The sequence below is a fragment of the Anomalospiza imberbis genome, chromosome 6 (genome assembly GCF_031753505.1).
Source record: "Anomalospiza imberbis isolate Cuckoo-Finch-1a 21T00152 chromosome 6, ASM3175350v1, whole genome shotgun sequence".
NCBI lineage: Eukaryota > Metazoa > Chordata > Aves > Passeriformes > Viduidae > Anomalospiza > Anomalospiza imberbis.
The window spans coordinates 58,527,508-58,547,632 of record NC_089686.1 but is presented as its reverse complement, the minus strand read 5'-3'; the positions used below and the strand labels follow the sequence as shown (position 1 = coordinate 58,547,632).

Genomic DNA, 20,125 nt, shown 5'->3' with positions numbered 1-20,125 from the left:
AATTTTTTTATTCTGTTTGCTAATGAGTAAAGTCTTCTACAAAAGACTTTGTGAATATAGGTCTAAATGCAAGCAGAGGAAACTCCACGCATTTATGACTTTGTCTCCTCTGGAGCCAAGATTTCACCCAGTCTTCACAGTTGTGACATTTTGTGCTCAGTCTGGCCTATTCCAGCAGAACATTCAGTCTGTGCTCGTGGCAATTATGCCTTGTTTGCATCACACTATGACACGCGTGCTATGGGAGTTTCACACGCCGTCATGTACCACAGTTTATTTCAAACGCTCTCCAGTTCCCCAAGTGAGCCTCATGGCATGGCAGCAGAGTTAAATACAATGGGATCTGGCAGGCTGCATTCACAGGACTGCGCTGTAAAAACAGGCAAAATAAACATTCGCATTTTGGCTGTTTCTGGTAGTTTTTCTAAATATTCTAAAGTAAAACAGAAAATACTTTGCTGAGCCCAAAAAACCAAAGGATTTGCAGATGCAGTCAAATTAGGCAGTTTCCAAATATACATTCTTCCTTACCCAGCAAAGCTTTCCCCCTTCTTTGCCCAGTGACTTTTCCACTAGGCCAACAAAGGGTAACTACAGTGTAAAACATGCAGAGATAACCTGGCCACTGAAAAGACTGAGATGTTCAAGTGCTCACCTGAATCCCCACACCTAATGACAGATTTACCCTCTCCCAAGTAAACTACTACATCTCCTAAGGCCCACCAACCTTCATTCAGGCACAGAGGGTGGGGGTCAGGATCTCCCTCTGGAAGCTTTCAAAGGTACACAGCTCTCTCCTCTGAATATATTGGTAACTAGAAAATTTCATGGCTAAGAGTGGCTTACCATGCACCAAAAATTCAGCAATAATTTCAGTACACAGTTCTCTTAATTTGGTTCCCATTTTCCAAGCTTCAGAACAGACACTTCCCTCCAATATGGAAGTTACAAATTGAATTGTTAAAACAAATATCAGCAAAAATTCCGTGTTAATGAGAATCATGTATCTTCCATGCTTTTAATACTAACCCCTGAGCTTAATTATTATATTTAGTGTCTAGGACAGCAACACTTCCTACTCAGCACCTGTCATGGGTCCAGCAATTAATTGCATACCACTGACCTTCACAGAACACCATGGAAATTTTATTACTGTACAACTCAATTGCAGTCATACAACACTGCCACAGAACTATGTCTTATTACAAAAAAAATCATGTGCTCACAAAAGGGATGGTTGAGCCAACTGAACTATTTATAATTTGCAGAATAAAAAACATTTCACAAGGTTTACAACATACATACACAAAAAAAAATATTTGCAGCCTTAATACAAGACAAATGTTACCAAGATTCACGTTATAGACAAAAGCAGAATGGAAAATATTCCCCGAAGCCATAATGGCAGGGTTACATAGTATGCTATTTAAAAGCTATTCACCAATGTCTTCTTCCTGTTAGCCAGAACTCTATGGTAGAGATTCGGTTGAAAAAAGTCAATCAATCGAAACTGTGGTTCTACAACGGAGGGATTGGACGTGTAAGATGAAGCAGCGGGAGGAAAGTTTACACTTGCACACCTGACTCAGTACTAGGCCACCTTGAGTTACCTCTCTGCCAGTTTGCTGCTTTAAGGGGGCTACATCCTGCTTATGTCATGTTGCTGTGGCTAAACCCCAGCTGACAAACCCAAAACACAGCCCCACACCAACACGATAAAGAAAATTGCCCCCATCCCAGCTGAGAGCAGCACATCTGCCTTACTCTCTTCTAAGAAAATGCTGCAACTCAGCACATTTCTTTTAAGTTCAAGAGTCTCCTTGCTCCTTTCCAAACCAAAGGGTTCACAAAATAAATAACTGTTGCATGACTGCTCTAATTTCAAACTGGCATGCTAATGTAAGACCTAATGGAAGTCAAGGCAAGAAAATTTTCTCCCTGGTTTCAAGGGCTGCGTCCAGGATGAAATAACTCGTCACGCCCAGAATTCCAGTGCCAACTTCCAAGTTCCCAGGCTCAAGTGACCCAGCAGGACACAGCCACAAACCTCTACACTCACACATCTGAACCTGCTGCTGCAGATTCAGGGAGGGAAAGGGATGGTGCAGGCGCTGTCTCAGGCTTTGTCAAAGGTGTACATGTGCAAGACCTGCTGTTTTTAAAGTTGGCACCATCCTCATGCACTTCCAAGGCATTATCCAAATTTCCTACTGGAGTGATTGATAGGCAGCAGTGCACAGTGAGGCAAAACACCCATCCCCTAAAGACAAAACCCAGAGAGTACCAAGACATAACCATGGAGGAAACTGGAGGTCACTGTCAAGACCTCATGCAGCATTTTAATGGAAGCGTGATATCTTACTGAATTTGCATCTCCCAAACAACTCGTTTGATTTTCCACAAGCAATGAAAAATGTTTCCCGTCATGACCAATCCCTCACATCTCAGGCAATGCATTTCCATTCACCAAAATGCAGTTACAGCTGGGTTTACCACGTCAATCCAGTCTCACATCTATTTTAGTTAGAGATTTGTAATCTCTACAGCGAATGACAGTAAGATTTCCTAGCAAACAAAGCTCATCAACAGTGCTTTGCCTTGAAGGATCCCCTACACGTGGACTGGATGATATCTGCAAGGCAATTCAGGGCTCTGTGATGGTTGAGATTTTGTTGTGAGGGTTTTTTTCCCCCTAAGAAGTTCATTAAAATTTTTCAGTTGATACAATAGATTCTTACATCTCTTCAATACAGCAGAGGAAATGAAGTGAAACAAGCTTCATTGTAATGGAAAAGTGATCTCATAATTTAATTCACTTTGCTCTCTAATCACAAATGCTCAGAGAGCACAAGCTAGGGAAGGAAGGTGTAAAGTGATGCCGCAACTTAGCTCCCACAATTAAAAATCTCCTTTCCTGAAGGAGTCTGGGTTGCCAACCAGAATGAAGCACACATGGTATTGAGATTGCTGAAAAGTTGTGGGCAAGGCTATGACTTAGAGGCAACAACCCTGCTCTGTTTGAAACTAAATCAAAAATTCCCGTTGATTTTGCTGCCACCTTGGCTTAGATATTCTTGAGGCCTGATCACAGAGCATATTAATTCACAGAGAGGTGCCTGCAATGACTTGCTATACAGCCTGATGTAAAAAAGAAGTTACAAAATGAATGCAAAGATGACAGACAAGCCCCCCCTCTCCCAGCCAGGAAAGCTTTTATTGCTACCTCTTCAACGCTTTCACTGGTGCCAGAAGTCCCCTCTGCCCACCTGGCCCCTCCAGCTGTCCAGTGTCTCCTCCAGACAGCACTGCTGAGCAGGCAGAGCGTGGATTAAAGAGTATTGCGTGTTCTTTCTGTCATTTTGTTTCCAGTAATTTAGAAAATCGTTTTTCTCCTTGTGGATATTTTTCAATAAGGTAAGGGAGATGTTACAAAAAAAAAAAAAATAAAGATCGCCAAGATCAGAATATATCAGAAACTTGAGAATACGCAACGTGTCATTGTGACCACGAATATGTACAGAAACACACAATTAAAGTCAAGTATTTTGGAGGAAGTTTAAAAAAATAAAATCTGTTCAACAGGAAGAGTCTGTTTAACGTAGGATTTAAGCAAGGCTCTTCCATTTGCATAGATCACTTACAGCAACAGCAATTCATTAAATTCTCCCATAAAATCATGCTATATTTTGTCTAAAGCGACAGATTCCTTGCAGATCACAGTGCCTTTCTCATGCTGCTAATAAGATAATCTGTTACATGAGGCTTACAAATCCATTTAAATTGATTTTAATTAATGAATCAATCACTAGCCACTGATGACTTGGTCTACAGACAGCAAGCAATTCAAAGCCCCAGGCTTCTAATCCAAAACCAAAATCCACATTAGAACAACAGGACATCTCTCTGATCGATAGCAGCACAAAGATGTTCAGTTCATACACATTTAAAGTGTTTGAACTTGATCAAAATGTATCTCCAGATCTTATGCATTACAATTCCCAAATTCAGAATTGTTCAACTAGAAAAGCAATATTAAACCATTTACATTTCTTTGCAAGGGGAAAAAATTAAATCAAGCACAACTATAACCTGATTCTAAACTTTAGATGCTTATTCCACTTGAAGGTTTTTCCCTTTGTTCTTCTTCCCTGCGTTAAACAATCTGTTGTTTAACATTAATTAATAGAAAATTGCACTTCTTATGATCACAAACACCAACAATTCTTTTTACATTTGCTTTAATGCCGTGAAAAGCCACTGCTGTTCTCCACTGCTCAAGTGCTTACAGTTTCCCTCAAACAGAAAACTGGAAAGAAGTGAGATTTCTGTCCCAAAATCAGCAAGCAGAAGCAGTGGGAAGAACATCCTTGTTATTGTAGTAAGTTAATTATTATAATTATTGTTATTACAAGGAGTTAATTACAATGCAGCAAGTTAAACCCACAATGGGTGGTGTGATGCCCAGCACTGCAATCCCTGGAGCACCAGCATCTGCCTCCCGGTGGCACAGGGGACACACCTGAGGGAGGCTTCTCCTCCTGTGTGCACAAACAGCTGGGGCTCCAGCACAGCCTCTGTGACTCAAGCACCCCCTGAACCAGCCCAGAGAAAGGAAGGAATGGTGCATGCCTCCCCAGGATCCTCCTGCAGGGATGCAAGCACCTTCCAGAGGAAGAGATGCTCCTTGTTGGAACGTGGCAGAGAAGGAAGGGTGAGACAGGCCAGCCTGCCCCCAGAAGAGTCTCATGTTGATGCAGCTCCACTGTGCTAAGCCCAGGCCACCGTGCTGGGCACGGCACAGCCTCATGGCACACATCTCTTCGTGTCTGGGGTGTGACTGCACCCGCTCCTCAGCCCCACATCAAACCTGGCCCTCAGCCGCAGATCACTCTAAACTGCCTGTACCAGAGAAGCCGCAGCTGAGAACTGCAATCGTGGAGCAGCTACACTGCTCTTGAGTTCTTTAGACGCTCTCTGCGCCACTAGCATCCCTTGAAATATTCTGAGAGAAATCCTGATCGCTCCAATTCAACAAAGCAGCTTGCTTGGATGCTCACTGTCATGCCAAAAATCCCAGTTCTGCCTGTTTAAAAGAAGAGCTCTGCATTTGTTTTTAACCAGCACTGCACATACAGTTTAACTAACCCTGTCAAAAGTATACTTTCTTTTTTTAATGGAGTACCTGCTACTCTGTTGCTCTCAATATTCTTACTCTTCCTGGTTTGTTAAAAACAAATGATGTCTTGGAGGGAAGAATAGAAAGAATAATTAAACCAGGTGGGTTTGGCCTTTATGTGCTGCTAATTAATTAGAGTTAAATTAACCAAATAATAAGTACAAGATACCAAACTATCTTTCATAATATTTAAGAAAAGCATAAAGGGTTGAACACTTTCCAGGTGTAAACACATTAAGATCAATGTTGTATCAAGCCTGAATCTGGCCCCATTAGCTCCAAAAGGTAAATAGTTCACCCCTTTGCACAGATGTTGGAGCATACAGGCACTCCAAGTTTAAAGGACAGATTCTGCAGCCAACAATGCTCCACTGACACAGAGACAATCAATGTGTCCTTGATTATGAGGAGGCAAACTGTTTTCACTGAAAAAAAAAAAAAAAAAATAGGAGACTGAAAACAAATCATGTGTTTTTTATTTTATAAGTTCCAAGTTGGGGTTGGGTTTTTTTCAAGCCCTTTTGGAGCGCTGAAACAGAATAAAAATAGCTTGTTGCACAAGCATAAAACAAAGTAACTGCTAAATAAACATTTTAAATTTACTCCTATGCGCTCAGTTCTCACTCCCATTAGTCTTCAGGAGTTGGACGATTTCACAAAAATATCTTCCTGTTTTCTGGAAAACTGATTAGATGGGTTTTGTCCAAGAATTGTCCCATAATGTGTTCCCTTTATTTCACATGCTGAATATGACTGCTGGAAAACGTACTGCAGCACAGAATGCAGTATATGCCAATGCATCCTGACATTCAAATCAAGACCACAAATTATAAACAGTTTCAGCAAATTGACTCGAGTGCCTTTGTTCCTCAGACATACATCTTCCTATTGCTTACAAAAGCAGCATATACTAACCACGAACGCTGCTATAGCCAGTACTGGGAAAGGAAGTTATTGAAGCCTGGATTTCCTGCTTTCAGCCCAAGCCAAGAGCTGTGAGGCTTGTAGTGGTTTCAGGAACTGACTCATCTAATGATTCATGGATAAGATACTGGTTTTAATATATTTCTGATCATAAGACTCAAACTTCAAAAACAGTTATGCTTAGTTTTTATTTTAAAGTAAAAAAAAAAAAAAGTACATAAATCAAGCAAACAAATATTGTCATGGGACAAACGAGCTAATAATTATTAATATGTTTTACAGTGAACTCTGTTTAAAAAAAAAATAATGGTGTGTTCAACGTCCTGGAAATTCATTTCAAGAGAATGTTGACAACTGAATTAAAAATCCACTGTCAAACACTTGAGTACTTTCATTGCAGTCCTGACAGAGCTGAAATCCAAATGGAGAGCAGCTGGGATATCAGTGCATTGTTAGAGATACCCTTAGGTACAGGTATGACTGCTACACCCTAATCAATGAATCCTAGATTCATTGTTAATGCACCTGGTTTCTTTAGCTGTGGACAGAAAGCATCATCAGAGACTGGCTGGTAAGCAATCAAGGAAGTTTGGTTTCAGGAGTGACTGAAACTGCCGAGGTCAATCGTAAAGCAATGACTAACACTGGATTTTAAGTGCTCTCACACACACACCCCTGCGTTTTGTGCTAATTCAGAATTCAAGCCCAGCCGTTTTTATGCACTGAGTTCTTCCAGAGGAAAGCACGCCTTCCAGAGCATCAAAACCCTTTTTGCCCACAACACAAATCTCATCAGTATGCTGTAACTTGAACTGCCAGGCTCTTGCACCTAAAAAATAGCTGGTGATGGAAGCTGAATTCTGCCAGGCTCATGTATGGAAAAGTACTGGTTTACTTTTTAATTTTTGAACTGCAAGCTGCAGCCACCTGCACCCTCGAAGCAGCGTGGTGGGGATGGAGGGGGACGTAAGCATTTCTATATTTCACCCCTGCGCACAACTAGCAAAGGGGGAAAAAAAAAAAGAAAACAAAATGCATCTTGCTCAGAGGAAAATAAAAAAGAAAAGCAAAGAAAAAACCAGCAGTTAAAACACTTGACAAGAAAAGGCCAAAGTGCGCTCCGTGGCTGGCAGTCATTTTATGGCTATAGTCCTACAGCAGATTTACTTAGATGACGTCAGTGGCTCCAATCCAGCTTTTCTTTGGTAGCATTTACCACTTGCCTCTTGAAGCCTCCACTATGCTGCAGCGCAGTAGACCATAATCAAAATTCCCTTTGTGAAATAGAGTTTACCTCAGGGCACAGAGGCATTGCAAGCTGAATTGCAGGCTCTTCACCCTGTACTGCATGCCCAGAAATAAATAACCTACAATACTGTACTCTCCTTAATACAGAAGAACCATTAAAAGCAGCCTGCTACCTAAAAAAGGATTCTTTAATTTGTTTCCAAAATCCCAGAAGCCAGAATATGAGTTAATTTTCCAAGCAACCAAGAACTATAATAATTCTACTACCCTTTGGACTTCTTCATATTGTTTTTAGAGATTTTGGATGATAAAGTTATTCATGGGTCATTGTTTCACCAGCAAAAAAATATTACTAGTGCTAGCGGCTAAAGTGAATCTGCATAGGAAACTACATATTTAAAACTGTCTTCCAAATGTGCCCCTTCAACTGCTTATCTACAGCTGCTCAGTAAGCATATAGTAAATATGCCAAGAAGCAGAGCAAGAAATTACTGTGCATAAGTAATAGCCAATTTAATGAGCAAAATGCACATTATTTGGAGCTGTGCATTTCCTATCACAAAGCAGTGGCTGAAACCAATGGAACACCAGTAAAGCCAAGTTGAGGAGATACGAAATAAACTAAAACTTCACAGGCTCTGAAGTTTAATCAAAATAACCCCCACAAAGATGTGTCCTACGGTACTAAATAAACATAGATTTGTTATGCTTTAACGGAGCCATCAACCCGAAGACAGCCATACTCATTATGGGTGGTAACTAGATACATTAGTGAACTGAAAACTGCCTCTCACAGTTAAGCACTTAGAAATAACTCACAGGGAAGATGTGCACATGCCTCAGAGAGCTGAAAGGCTCAACAGCCCTCCTTTCCCAGGGTCTTTGCTTACCTTGCCCTAATCACACCAGGATGAGAGATGGCAGCTCTAACCTGCAATGAGCCAGAAGCCAAAAAACACTACTGTCACCAAACTGCATGATTCACACCATGGACCTGAATTCTAAATGTGAATTTAAAAGAGATTTAAAATTTGGGGGTAGCCCACAAACCAGCTCAAAGTGGACAGACACACACATTTCATGTCCCTGCAGAGAAACCAGAAGCCCTCTAGCAGCCTCAGATGCCAAGCCAAGGGCAGGGAGCCTTTCTCATCTTCTGCAGGTGCCAACAACAGCTAAGGCAGAGCAGCAAAGTGGGAGCATCACCACTCATTTCACTGCCCACCCAGTTGGCCCCTGGGTGCTTTGTCAGCTCCTGCCTTTTTCCAGGCAGATCACCTGGGTGGACTTCAGTGAAATGGTAAAGAATGGCCACTGCTGAAAATGGTCACATTTCTCTGCTTCAAATGGAGAAAAACTTGCTTCTCTTTGACCTCTTCTCATTGCTAAAAAAGTGGTGTCAGCAAACAGATTCAGAAGATGATTGTAAATTTCTTTGAGAGAGAATCTAAGTCCTTTTCTTGGTCATTAAGGATCTGGACATGAAAGGCATGGCAAGCACAAGAGGCCCTTTCTTTTCAATATCCAGGGCAGGGAAGGGCTGGGAGCAGCAGGAAAGGGACCCCACGGTAACACCACGTCCATGAGCAGCAGCAGAGGACACAGGGGAAGGAGAACCTGGCAAGCTGGATTGCAAAAGGAGAGAAACAAAAAAAAAATCACAGGGATCCAAGAGCAGGACAGCTTAACCAAGAGCAAGAATGTGTATTCCCAAGGAAAGAGGAGGCTCCAGGCAGCCAGGGACAGCTGTGGTGCCCTGCAAGGAACAGCCAGACCAAGCCTGTGGGGCAGGAGACAGAGGAATGTGCTGCAAGGTCAGAGAGCAGCACAGGCACATCCAGCCCTAAGGATACCACAGAGGCGCTGAATGGAAGACTGTATTTATGGCTGGAAACTTCTCCTGCAACAAAATAATTACTCCCAAAGAAAGGCAGGGCTAGGGGGAAGATGAAGGAACTTCCAGTGACTCTTCCAGTCTTCTCCAAACCTTTCAGTTGATCGTGGAAAAAGGAGGGGAAAAAAATCTTCAAAGATCAGCTGACAGCAGATATAGGGACATGACTGTTTTTAAAGGTTAATTTTTTTTTTTTTTTAAGAATGAAGGCAAAACCAGGGATGTAGAAAATCAAACTGTGTACAGAGTTTTGCCTTTTTGTTTTAAGCTGTAAACCACATTTAGGACACAAAAATATGCACTGATATTCGTGATAGATTAGGTGTGAATAAAATTTCCTTTTTCCCATTAAATATTGTCCCAGATCACCATATTTTTTAAAATTGATATACACATAACAGAAGCTTTAATCCCCTAAACCTCTATGAATTTACCTTTTCTTCCAAAGTCTGTTCTGACATTTTCTCCCCTCAAAACCAAAATGTCATTCCTGAATTATAATCTCCCAACAGAAAGACAACCACGTAAAAAGAAAAAAAAAAAAAAACACACAAATAAACCATGCCAACTAATTCCAAAAATAAGCACCGCTGTTCACAGCACCATGAGGTGAATGAATGGCGAGAGATTCCACCAAGGGAATAATTGTGATGTCTATAATGTTAAGGAATAATTTGGCACCAAAAGTACCCAAGGCCATACTGGTTGGCGATTCAAACACGAAGCATATCAAAACACTGCTGATAAGCTAAATTAACAGATAGCTTATCTGAAGCATATACTGGCCATATGGTGCCACAACTTCTGTTGCCTGTTGCTGGCATAACAATAGGCTACTGCAGTCTTAGACTGGAAGCACTATTTGACAAACTGTCAACAGCATTTTTATTTTTTCTTTCAGAGCTCTAGGGCAATGGCACACTCGCCTATTTGCATTTTTTTTTTAAACAGGTGAACAAAGAGTAAACCAGATGTCGACTTTAGAAATCGAGCTGTCTGGATCAGGAGATTTAACAGAGGCAGGCATACTGCTACAGCTCAAATCTAGACAATGAGCTTTTCTAAAAACACTCTGGCCTAGGGGAGTGGCTATTTAAAACACTTGGCTTCTTTTATTTCAGCACTATGGAAGTGAATTCTACTCTTAAGTGCCAGCTCAAATGAAGTCATTTTGTTTCACTGGGGCTTTCTTTGCATTTCAGAAATGTAGCATGTACTGTAGTAACGGAAAAGACCAAGAAATGGTGGGGAGTGTGTGATGTGGAAACCTGCAATTTGATCACATACAAAAAAAATCTTTGAAAGGACAATTAAAGTGCAAGTTACATGAAATTTACATGTCCTTCTTAAAAAAAAAAAAAAACCAAACAAACCAACACAATCAAAACAAAACTAACAACAAAAAATAAAACCTAAACCACTTCTGAGTGCTTTGGAAAAACCTGGTATTTACAAGCTCCACAAAGACAAGCAAAACTGACCAGTAACAACCGTTTGCAAGGGGACTTGAATATGTTACAGAAACATATTAATACCAAAAGTATCGTGAAAGTTGTCTTCCTGCTTTATTCAAAAAAATTAAATCTTACTATTTGAGGAGAAATAATCTTTTCAGAACAACACGGTGACCTACTCATTCATTTCAAAAACTGACAAAATAAAAACTGCTGTCAATCAATACATAGCAGGTCTGTCTATGATATTCAATTATGAAAATGTGCTTTTAGCTGTGTTCTGTAGGAGTGTGAAAGACATAATGAGAAAAATAGATAACTTTCTGTTCTAATAATCTGTTGTGCTTTGATAGGCAGTTATGGGAACATATTTATTTTCTGACTTATACCCAGCTAAGTATGTAGCATTTTTAGATTATCTTTTCCAATTGTTCTTGAACATTCTCAGTTAAAAAAAAAAAAAAAAACTCCTTTCATGTTAAGTTGAGATTGCACTTGAACTCTTTCCAAAAGCCAGAGCTGTACTGAATTATGATAATTAGAAAGCTGTGCGCATAAAAGGCAGCACAGTTGATGCATTTAAAAAAGTTCATGCCAGAGAATATAAGTTCAATATGTTCTCACATAATTAACATTTCCCATCATTAGCAGCAGTTTTCAGTTCATGTATCTGTAAAAACAACAGCACTCGTCATTGTTTGAGATTCCCAGTCAATAGCATTTTAATAGTTTTACACATAATCCCAAACTTTCCTCCCTTCCCCCTCCCCACACATGGAGATTTCGCGTTCTACCTCCTGACCTGCTAGCAAATAAACTTGGATTCTGTGCTCGTGTGCTCCTGCTGCCACCCAGACCAGCTCTGACCCAAAAGTTTAGGGAAAACCTAACAAGTGCTAGAAACCCAAGAAGGCCCTTGCAAAGGTCCGGCAAGATGCAGGGGGAATAATCACGTTGTTCCAGTAAACAGTGAGCAGAAGACAAAGAACAAAAAGTTGTAGGTGATACCTTGGACTGGACAGGAGCCAAACTAAAACAGGCTGCCTCTGACAAGCCAGGCACAGGCTGGAGGGACCAGGAAACGGGGGCACAGCCCTGCGCCAAGCAGGCAAGCAACCACAAACCCTTCGCACTCTCGCGGATTTCCATCGCGTCCCGGGCCTTCGTACCAAAATTCACCCCAGAAACGAGGCCGCGTAGCCCATGATGGGTTACTCTTTGAGACTTCCTGGGTAGAGTAACTCCACTTAGTTGTTAGGAGCTGGGTTTTGGCTTTCAATCCCTGTAGTTTGAAATTAATATAATTCTGGTGGAATATTAATAACCTGATCCAGTAAAAAAGTTGCTGAATCTGCATCAACACAGACAGAAATTTTGGCTTTTCCAATGATGAGATGAAAGTTACAGTGACTGCAGTGGGATCACAAAATCAAGAGGCTTGTTGTATTGAATAAGAAAACACATAACTGAATTTTATGTGACAGATCTGAGGAGCAGATTTGAAGTTGCTGCCTCAAAGGACTTAAGTCTGCAACTTTTCACTCTCTTCTGTTTTGGAAATGAGCAATCATTAAAAGCAAAGACGAAATTATTCCAGGAAATATTATTCCATCCTTGTTCCACTTGCAAAAGTCAAAAGGAGTTTTGTCCAACAACAGAGAGCAAGATACGGTCATAAAGTGGGAATTTATGACAGAGATTTTTTCCTAAAACTGTGTCTTCGGCACAGCTTAGAGTCAGTTGGCTTTACAATTAATAATGCCATTAATATGTTCATATATCACAGGATGCAATTTAGATTATACAGCACATGCACAAACTGCCACAAAACCTATAACAGCCCTTGCCTGCAAGGAAATGATTTACCTCCTGAAAGTTCTAAAATTTTGTAGAGATTCAAATAATTCTTTAACAGTAAAGCACTGCAGTTTAGGAATATAAAACATCCCTGCTCGCACAAGCGCTAATGGCAAAGCACAACACGGCGACACAACAGAAATTAAACTTCGGGTCCCAGAAAACAGGATTATTTCTCTCAGTAAAAGGTAGGTCCCTCTGATGAGCTGGGGACTTCAAAATCATTTTTAAAGGGCCAATTTGCACCCTCATTACAGCTAATGTAATCCAGCAACAGGCCATATGAAGTTGATGGAATTAACCTGAATTTAGACTAGATTTCTAAGAAGTCAGCCCTCGCCTCATATTTGCACATGCTATGAATAAGAGCACGAATGGAATGAATGACCAGCTGCTAACAGAAATTTGCCTTCAAGTCTTAGGCAGATTACAAGCTAAGCAGAACATAAGCCCCGAGCAGAAATTTGAAAAAGTATGTGTGTCAAATCTATATTCTTTTAAATCAAAGATGTCCTCCTTTAGACATCAAATATCACACTAACCATGGACATAAAGCACATGCTGTAAATATCTTAGTATTTGATCCAGCAAATGTTTATTCCTATGAGTCATCCTGGTCACTTTAACCTGAGCAAGGACTGGATCTAGCGAATATTTTCTTCTTAAATAAATGGAATCACTACAGAAAGAGAGCTTTTAAACCATCTCCAGGGGGTACAGGGTTAATATTAATGATATGAAGAAATACCAGCTAGAATGAGTGATGTGTATCTATATATTTATATTTATATATATAGATGGTGTGTATCCAGTAAGAAACCAAGTGCTCGTAACAGGTTGGAAAGTAACCTTCTCCTAAACACACACATCCAGAACTGTGCAGTAAATATCCAGACTGTTTTGGGAACAGTCTTAGGCGCCTTGTAATAAAATCAGATTACTTCTGGTGCAATTCTTCCAGCAGTGTAACAATCCTACTTTACAGACTGAAAACTGACAGCTGTATCATAATACACGACTGCATGTTTATACCTTTTGCTTTTTTTTTAAATGAAAGATGCCAGTATTTCTCTACAACTCCAGAAGTTTTTGTTCCTGTATTGCCTGTACTGTACCTTGAAAGTTAGCTTACAATATTATCACAAAGGCAGCTTAAACAGAAAGAAGGAAGAAATGTTTTTTTTTTCCTCAGCATGTGACTCAAATGAACTTAACTTTTTCAGGCATGGACAAACAAAGCCTAGAAACCACTTCAACAATATCCAGAACCACTACAGCATCCAGCAGCAGCAACAACAACAAAAATCCCCTGGTTCCAAGTGACACCAAACACGCTACACACATGCTCACACATCACAACATGCTATCATTGCTCAGCTGGACACTCAAGGCCAGGGCTACTTCGTAATTAAGTTTCTGCTGTTCTTTTCTAGCTGTTTAATTAAAACTCCTTTAAGCGCACTCTGTCTTTACTAAGACTCCGGTCAAATCAACATTTTTCCTTGGCTTCAGTGCTCCTCTACACCCCACTCAGCACCAACTAAGAAACTGTGGAGAATATAAAACCACAATTTGAACCTCAAGAGCTGTTGTTCCACTCTCCTGGCTGAAAAGGCCAATGATATTTACTTCACCAAAGCAGCGTAAGCACGATTGATGCTCAAAATACATTGAAGGTGGTTAGCAATAAAGTTCTTGCCAAAGGTATTTCTAGATTGTTAAGAAGAAAAAATGAAAGAAATCCTTTGCATCCAAAATTTCTGCTTGGTCAGCTGATAAAAACCTGGAGCAAACAAAATGCAGAATTATCCCTACTGGTATAGGAAACGCTTTATGACCTAATTAAACACCGGTGCAGTGTGAAAAGAAGTGTTTTCCCACAAAGGAGAAAAAATAAATGCACTCCTAAAATGTTTACCCTTTGTGAAAATAATGTCAAAAAGTTGATTTCAAAAACTTGCAACTTCAAAACGTGATCCAAATATAAAATCTTCAGTTTTGTGTTTCAAGAATATCCACTGTATTAATTCCTGTATTTCTATTCCCAAATAAAGAAAGAGTGTGTGTGTGTGTATGTGTGTATATAAAAATACATATGTTCACATACAAACAAACATGCAAGCTTCCCTCCCACCCCCAGAAGTAATTTAACACCCAGGTCTGTATCATTTTTAACAGCACCATCTTACCATCAGTACAATCTAATAGTCTGTAATGGTATTCCCCAACTATTTATAGAGATAGAATACATCATACATTACAGACACACATTCCCAATCTAGGGTTGTAAGAAGAACCCTACATAATTTTAAATTAAGTCCTAATGTAATTATAATCATTTTTGTTTTCATATTCAATTGCAGGTAGCACGTAGTTATTTACATGAATTTGCCTGTTAGAGGCATTCCCACAGAGATTTCCATATTAGATGTGCTGCAGAATAACTGAGCATGCAGCTAGGCAGAGCAGCATGTTATCCATACAGCTCCCAGTTTTGCCCTGACCCAGCTCTGTAAAACCGCTAACCTGCAAGACTGCATTTCCAAACTTTATATCAGCACGAAGAGAAAGCAAATATGCTCCTGCTAATACAGGAATACAGCTGCATATGTACTTTTTCTCCCTGAGGCTCTGCCATTTCAGCTTATATTTCTTATATACGCTATTTTTAAGTCAGAAAACGCCAGTACAATCTGATGTTTCTTGTCCTTTCTTGCCTAGAAAGGAGCAGTTAACAAAATCCTGGGAAGCCATTTACGTTCAGAAAGCGCAGGGCAGAACTGCTCCCTAACTTTCCAGCACTTCTGGAGGTCACTTTTCATTTCTTCATATCAAAGGCAGGCACTTGTTTCTAATAAGTTAACAACTCTCCTGAGAAACGTGGGTGGCTGGTATTTCATTGTTTCATAAATATTTTTATACTCGTAACAGCGCTCAACTTAAAACAGATTTCAAGAGGAGAAAAATCACGACTAGGACCGTGCTCAACAGAGGCAGGAGCGCAAACTTTTTTCCTTGGTGAAAACAGAGATGTTTCCCTCCTCCTCTCGCTTTATTTCGCCTCGCTGTTTTTGTTTGGTTGTGTGGAGGGGGCCGCTTTGTTTTAATTTGGGTACAAAAGGCGCACTGTATAAGTTTTCCCTCCCCCTTGGAAGTGTACTTCCTTTGAAAGCGCTCCTCTGCGAACAAAGGCTGCCACCGGCCCTCCGCACCAGCGCCGGGGACAGCTGTGCGATGGAGCTCTTCAAAACCTCGCCGAGAAATGAAAAAAACAAACAAACAAACAAACAAAAAAAAAAAACAAAAACAAAAACCTTGCGGTTCCTACCGAAAGGAAGTTTTCCAGGGACAATCTCCTCGGTGTTGCTGTAACTGCGACTTTGTCTTTTTTGGATACAATGTTTCTGCTGACTCCCGAAAATTTTCCACTTGAATGTGCAATTAACCAGCAGCGGCGGCAGCAGCAGCAGCTCTGGAGAAGGAGAAGCAGCAGCGAAAAACGACATTCCTTCTTTCATCTTTTAGAGGAAAACAAGTGAGGGGAGGGAGGCAAAACTGGGGGCAGCGCGGCGAGCGGAGCTCCGCGCCAGGCCGGGCCGCCCGGGGATGGCTGCTGAGCGCTGCGAGCCTCTGCGCCCAGCCTGGGGCTGCTCCGGCTCGCTTGCTTCCCCGCCGAAAAAAAAAAAAAAAAAAACAAACCCAAAAAATGTGAAAAATGCCAAGGATCGGTGCGCGCGTATACGAGGGGGAGAGCCTGTGCGTGTGTGTGTGTGTGTGAGCGAGTGAGTGAGTGAGTGCGAGCGGCGTGTGAGCGCGCCCGGTGCCGGGCGGTGACTCAGGCCAGCGAGTGCGAGCGGCGGCGCGGGGGAGCGGAGCGGAGCGGGGCGGGCGGCAGCGCCTGTTGCAGCTCCGGCCGCGGCCCCGCAGCGCCACAACTCCGCGGCGAGCAACTTCTCCCCCCGCCGCGGCCCCCGGCCCGCCTGCCCCGGCACCTGCGGGGGCGCCGGCCCCCCCCCGGGCCGCCCCCGGCCGGGACGGGCCCCCCGCCCCGCCGCACAAAGCGCCGGCGGCGTGCGCGCCCGCGGCCCCTCTTACCTCCGCGCCGCGGCCCCCTCCGCGCACCGCCAGCGCGCCGCGCTCCGACGGCAAAACTTCGCCCGCCGCCCCCGGGCCGCCCCGGCTATTTATGGCCCCGCGCCTATTTTTAATCCGCCGCTTGGCTATTTATACCGCGGCCGTAGGTTGCCGCGGGCCGGCGGACGGAGCCCTCGGAGGATGAGTTGCTGCCCGGCCGGCGGCGGGGCGGGCCGGGCTCCCGGCCGGGCTGCGCGGCGCCAGCGATGCGAGGAATGCGCGGAATGAGGGGAGGAATGAAATGAACGCGGGAGCGGGGCGGCCGCGGGGCGGAGCGCGGCCCGCCGCCCCCTGCGGCCGCGGGCGGGCGGGCGGGGCCGCGGGCGGGGCCTCCGCGCCGCGCTGACCTCATAGGGGAGCCCGCGGGAGGGGGCCCGGCCCGGCCGGCGGGGGCACCGCGGCCCCGGGCTCGGGGGCACCGCGGGGCGATGCCGTCCCGCACGCCCCGCGATGGAGCGGCGGCCGGGTCCGCAACGCGGCGTGCGGCGCTGCGGAACGGAGTTCCAAAGGATGCGCGGGATGCGGGTCTGCCGTGGGGTCCGGCTGGGGAACGGACGGGGAGGTTCCCCGGGGAAGCTGAGTGTACACACACTGGCATCCGACCCCTGGGTGCCCTGCAAAGCCCTGTGCAAGCCCGCACCGATCCCTAAGAAACGCGGGTCTGTGTCCAAAAGGCCCAACAGAGCCCCGCAGCATGGGATGAGAAGATGTCACAGCCCAAACTGACATGGACTTTGCATGGCCCAGGGGTCCAGTCTTCACCCTCAATCCAGATCCTGACCTTTCTCACAAAACTGTCCCCAGACCCAGATTTCACAATGCCACTTTTGCACCACTCCAAATGGGTGAGCCTGAGTGCCACTGGACTATCTGTACCCTTCTTGTCTTGTGCAACCCATCCCCCAGAAACGCTCCCCAGACAGCATCACAGGCACGTCTCCTTCCGTTAACAATCCGCTACCTTATGGAAATAATTGCAGGGAAGGCACAGCTGTTGTGCTTGTGACAATTCATATTTGCATAAGCAAAATGGATAACTGGACACCTTGGTGTTTGTGAAATAAATTGCCTACTTTGATGTGCAACCACACATTTTTACCCACCTTTGAAAGTTTGCCCAGCAGGGCTACCGTGTTTGGAGCGATCGCAAAAGTCACGTTACAACCGCAGAGGAACAATGTGTCGGCATCACCAGGCAGCTCTTGTGTGTTCACACCGCAACTGACGTGCTGGTGGAATCCTCAACAAATGCCCGGCATATTCATTTTTTGCAACTTTGAGAAGGGACGCCCAGCGTGTCGTTCTGGGAATACCGGGAACGTGCTTGTCCCACTGCTTTCCCAGTACCAATCCTGTGAGACAGCCATGCTGTTAACAGACATCCTTGCAGCCTGCGGCTGACCCCAGAGCCTCTTAAAAAGGAGCCACTTGAAGCTCACATTGCAGTTTACAGGGAGGCTGCAGCTGGTTTTTACCTTTGTAGAGCAGGCACAGGGTGTGTATGACGGGCAGAAGGTGCAGGGTTCCCACTGGTCACACACACGGCACTGACTGAAACCTGCTATGACAGCCCTGCAGAAAAGTGTGCAACAAGGTATAATATCAAACGAAGCCAGAGTCTGAGCAGGTCTTGGTCAAAGGACTGTGAGAATGCAAAAACAAATGTATTTGTAGGATATTTTTTCCCCCACACCATTCCACGCTGGCTGAAAAATCTCTTCCTCAAAACAGGCTACAAGAAACCCCTTCACACATGCAGAAATTCTTTTCTCTCCAACTTCTTTCCAAATAGCTCTGGTAATATTGTCTAATAAGTGTCTGAGTGCCTCCACAATTGGTAAAATTCAATCACTTTGCAGATGTCTGCACAAAAGCCATAGTCTCCTGAGTGCACTTAAAGATTACCAACTCTTTTCCAAAGTTGGAACAGAAAAATGGGACAAAATATTGCGCCCCAACACCTATAACATAGATTTTTTTTTTTTAATCACTACGCTTTAAACTCCCTCTGCTATGCTCACTGCAAGAACAGAAATGTGAAATGTCTTTAAATAAATGTGATTTTTTTTCCCATGAGGCTTGCAGAGGAAGTACCAAGAATACTGACTCTTAAAGTCTATGCATGTGCAGGGCCCAAAAGATGTCACAGCTCTGTACGTGTGGAGGGAGAGCAGCAAATCTTCGAACAATGGATAAGCAGAGTTTGGAAACTTCTTACCTATAGCAGTTCTCACAAATGAAAGCGATGCAAATTTTGCAGGATCATGCTCTCCTCATGGAAAAGAAAAAAAAAAAAAAAAAAGAGGATTGCTTCTGAAGCCATCATTGTGGATGAACACAAATCAGACTCAAACAAGCTTCTAGCTGTTTGCTGTATCTGCAGACAGACATTTCACTTCTGCAATTCAGAATTCAGAAGAATTGTGGAAGAATAATTAAATTTACCTGCTGGCTCCATATTTTCCTGATAACTGCAAGCAGCAGGGAAGGCTCACACAATTCTGTCTATTTCAAAGGTTCTGAAGTTTTCTGTTAGTGTCCTTCAGAGGAAGAAATTCTCCCATGGAAGAAAGGCAAAACCAAATGCTTGGGGAAGACTGGAAGTCTTCCACTGGCATAATGTAAAGGTTCATCCACAATCCACAGTTTTCAACTCAAGGCTGGGTCCTGACAGTATCTTGCTCCCAGGCAACTGCATATGAAACCACCAAAATTGAGGCCAGGATGAACAGCAACCCAGTGTGGCGACTAAACCACGGCCCTTGCGAAGGACAGCCAGCAAGCTCCAGACAAAACCCATGCCCTCTGAACCCCGAGAGAGGGGAATTCTGTCAAGCATGGATCTCTCTTGCCTCCTGGCTCATATACCCTGGAGATTGTCCTGTCATGCCACGCCACATTGGCAGTCACTTCAAAAAAAAAAAAAAAAAAAAAAACACATACCTGGAATGCCCATGTCTTTCTGACAGGAAAAAAAAGGTGTATTGGGGAGGGAGAGAGCTGTGCATTTTGACAGATGGTAGAGAGAAGGTAAAGCAACATCAGGATCAGTCTGTTAGTCCAGCCACTGTCTCGGTGCCAGGGGAGGCTTCGGGGGCCCGATGGATAAAGAAGGAAAGTACATTGGCAGCACATTCATAGAGAGAACTTTGATGAATCGCCTGCCCTCTGTTTATTGATGAATGGCTTCTTCAGGCACACAGGTGTGCTGAGAATTACAAAAGCTGGAGAAAACAAAGGGACATTGGGACAAGCCCAGGCAGGGGCATTTCCTGGGGACAAATGCTTATCTCAGCTAGAAACGAGACATACAAGTGGGGAATATGTGAAAATGTGGTAAGAAAGGGAAAGAATGAGATTCAAGAGACAGACACCATTAAAAGGACTTCAGGGAGAGAGACTGGGGAAAGAGAAAAGACAGAGAAAGTGAGAACAATT

At 43.4% G+C, this 20,125-nt stretch overlaps 1 protein-coding gene across 5 annotated transcripts in view; it reads right to left on the bottom strand.

Annotated features, from left to right (window-relative positions):
- Positions 1-16,962, bottom strand: part of TEAD1 (TEA domain transcription factor 1) — a 153,230-nt gene extending 136,268 nt beyond the window's left edge. For 2 of the 5 annotated variants that reach the window (XM_068194667.1, XM_068194666.1), the window contains exon 1: positions 15,882-16,110. The gene's annotated coding sequence lies outside the window, so the exon portion shown is untranslated. Of the gene's footprint in view, positions 1-15,881; positions 16,114-16,648 lie in introns of those variants that run through there. The other 3 variants (XM_068194665.1, XM_068194663.1, XM_068194668.1) reach the window with 3 other exon arrangements.
- Positions 16,963-20,125: the final 3,163 nt, after the last annotated feature.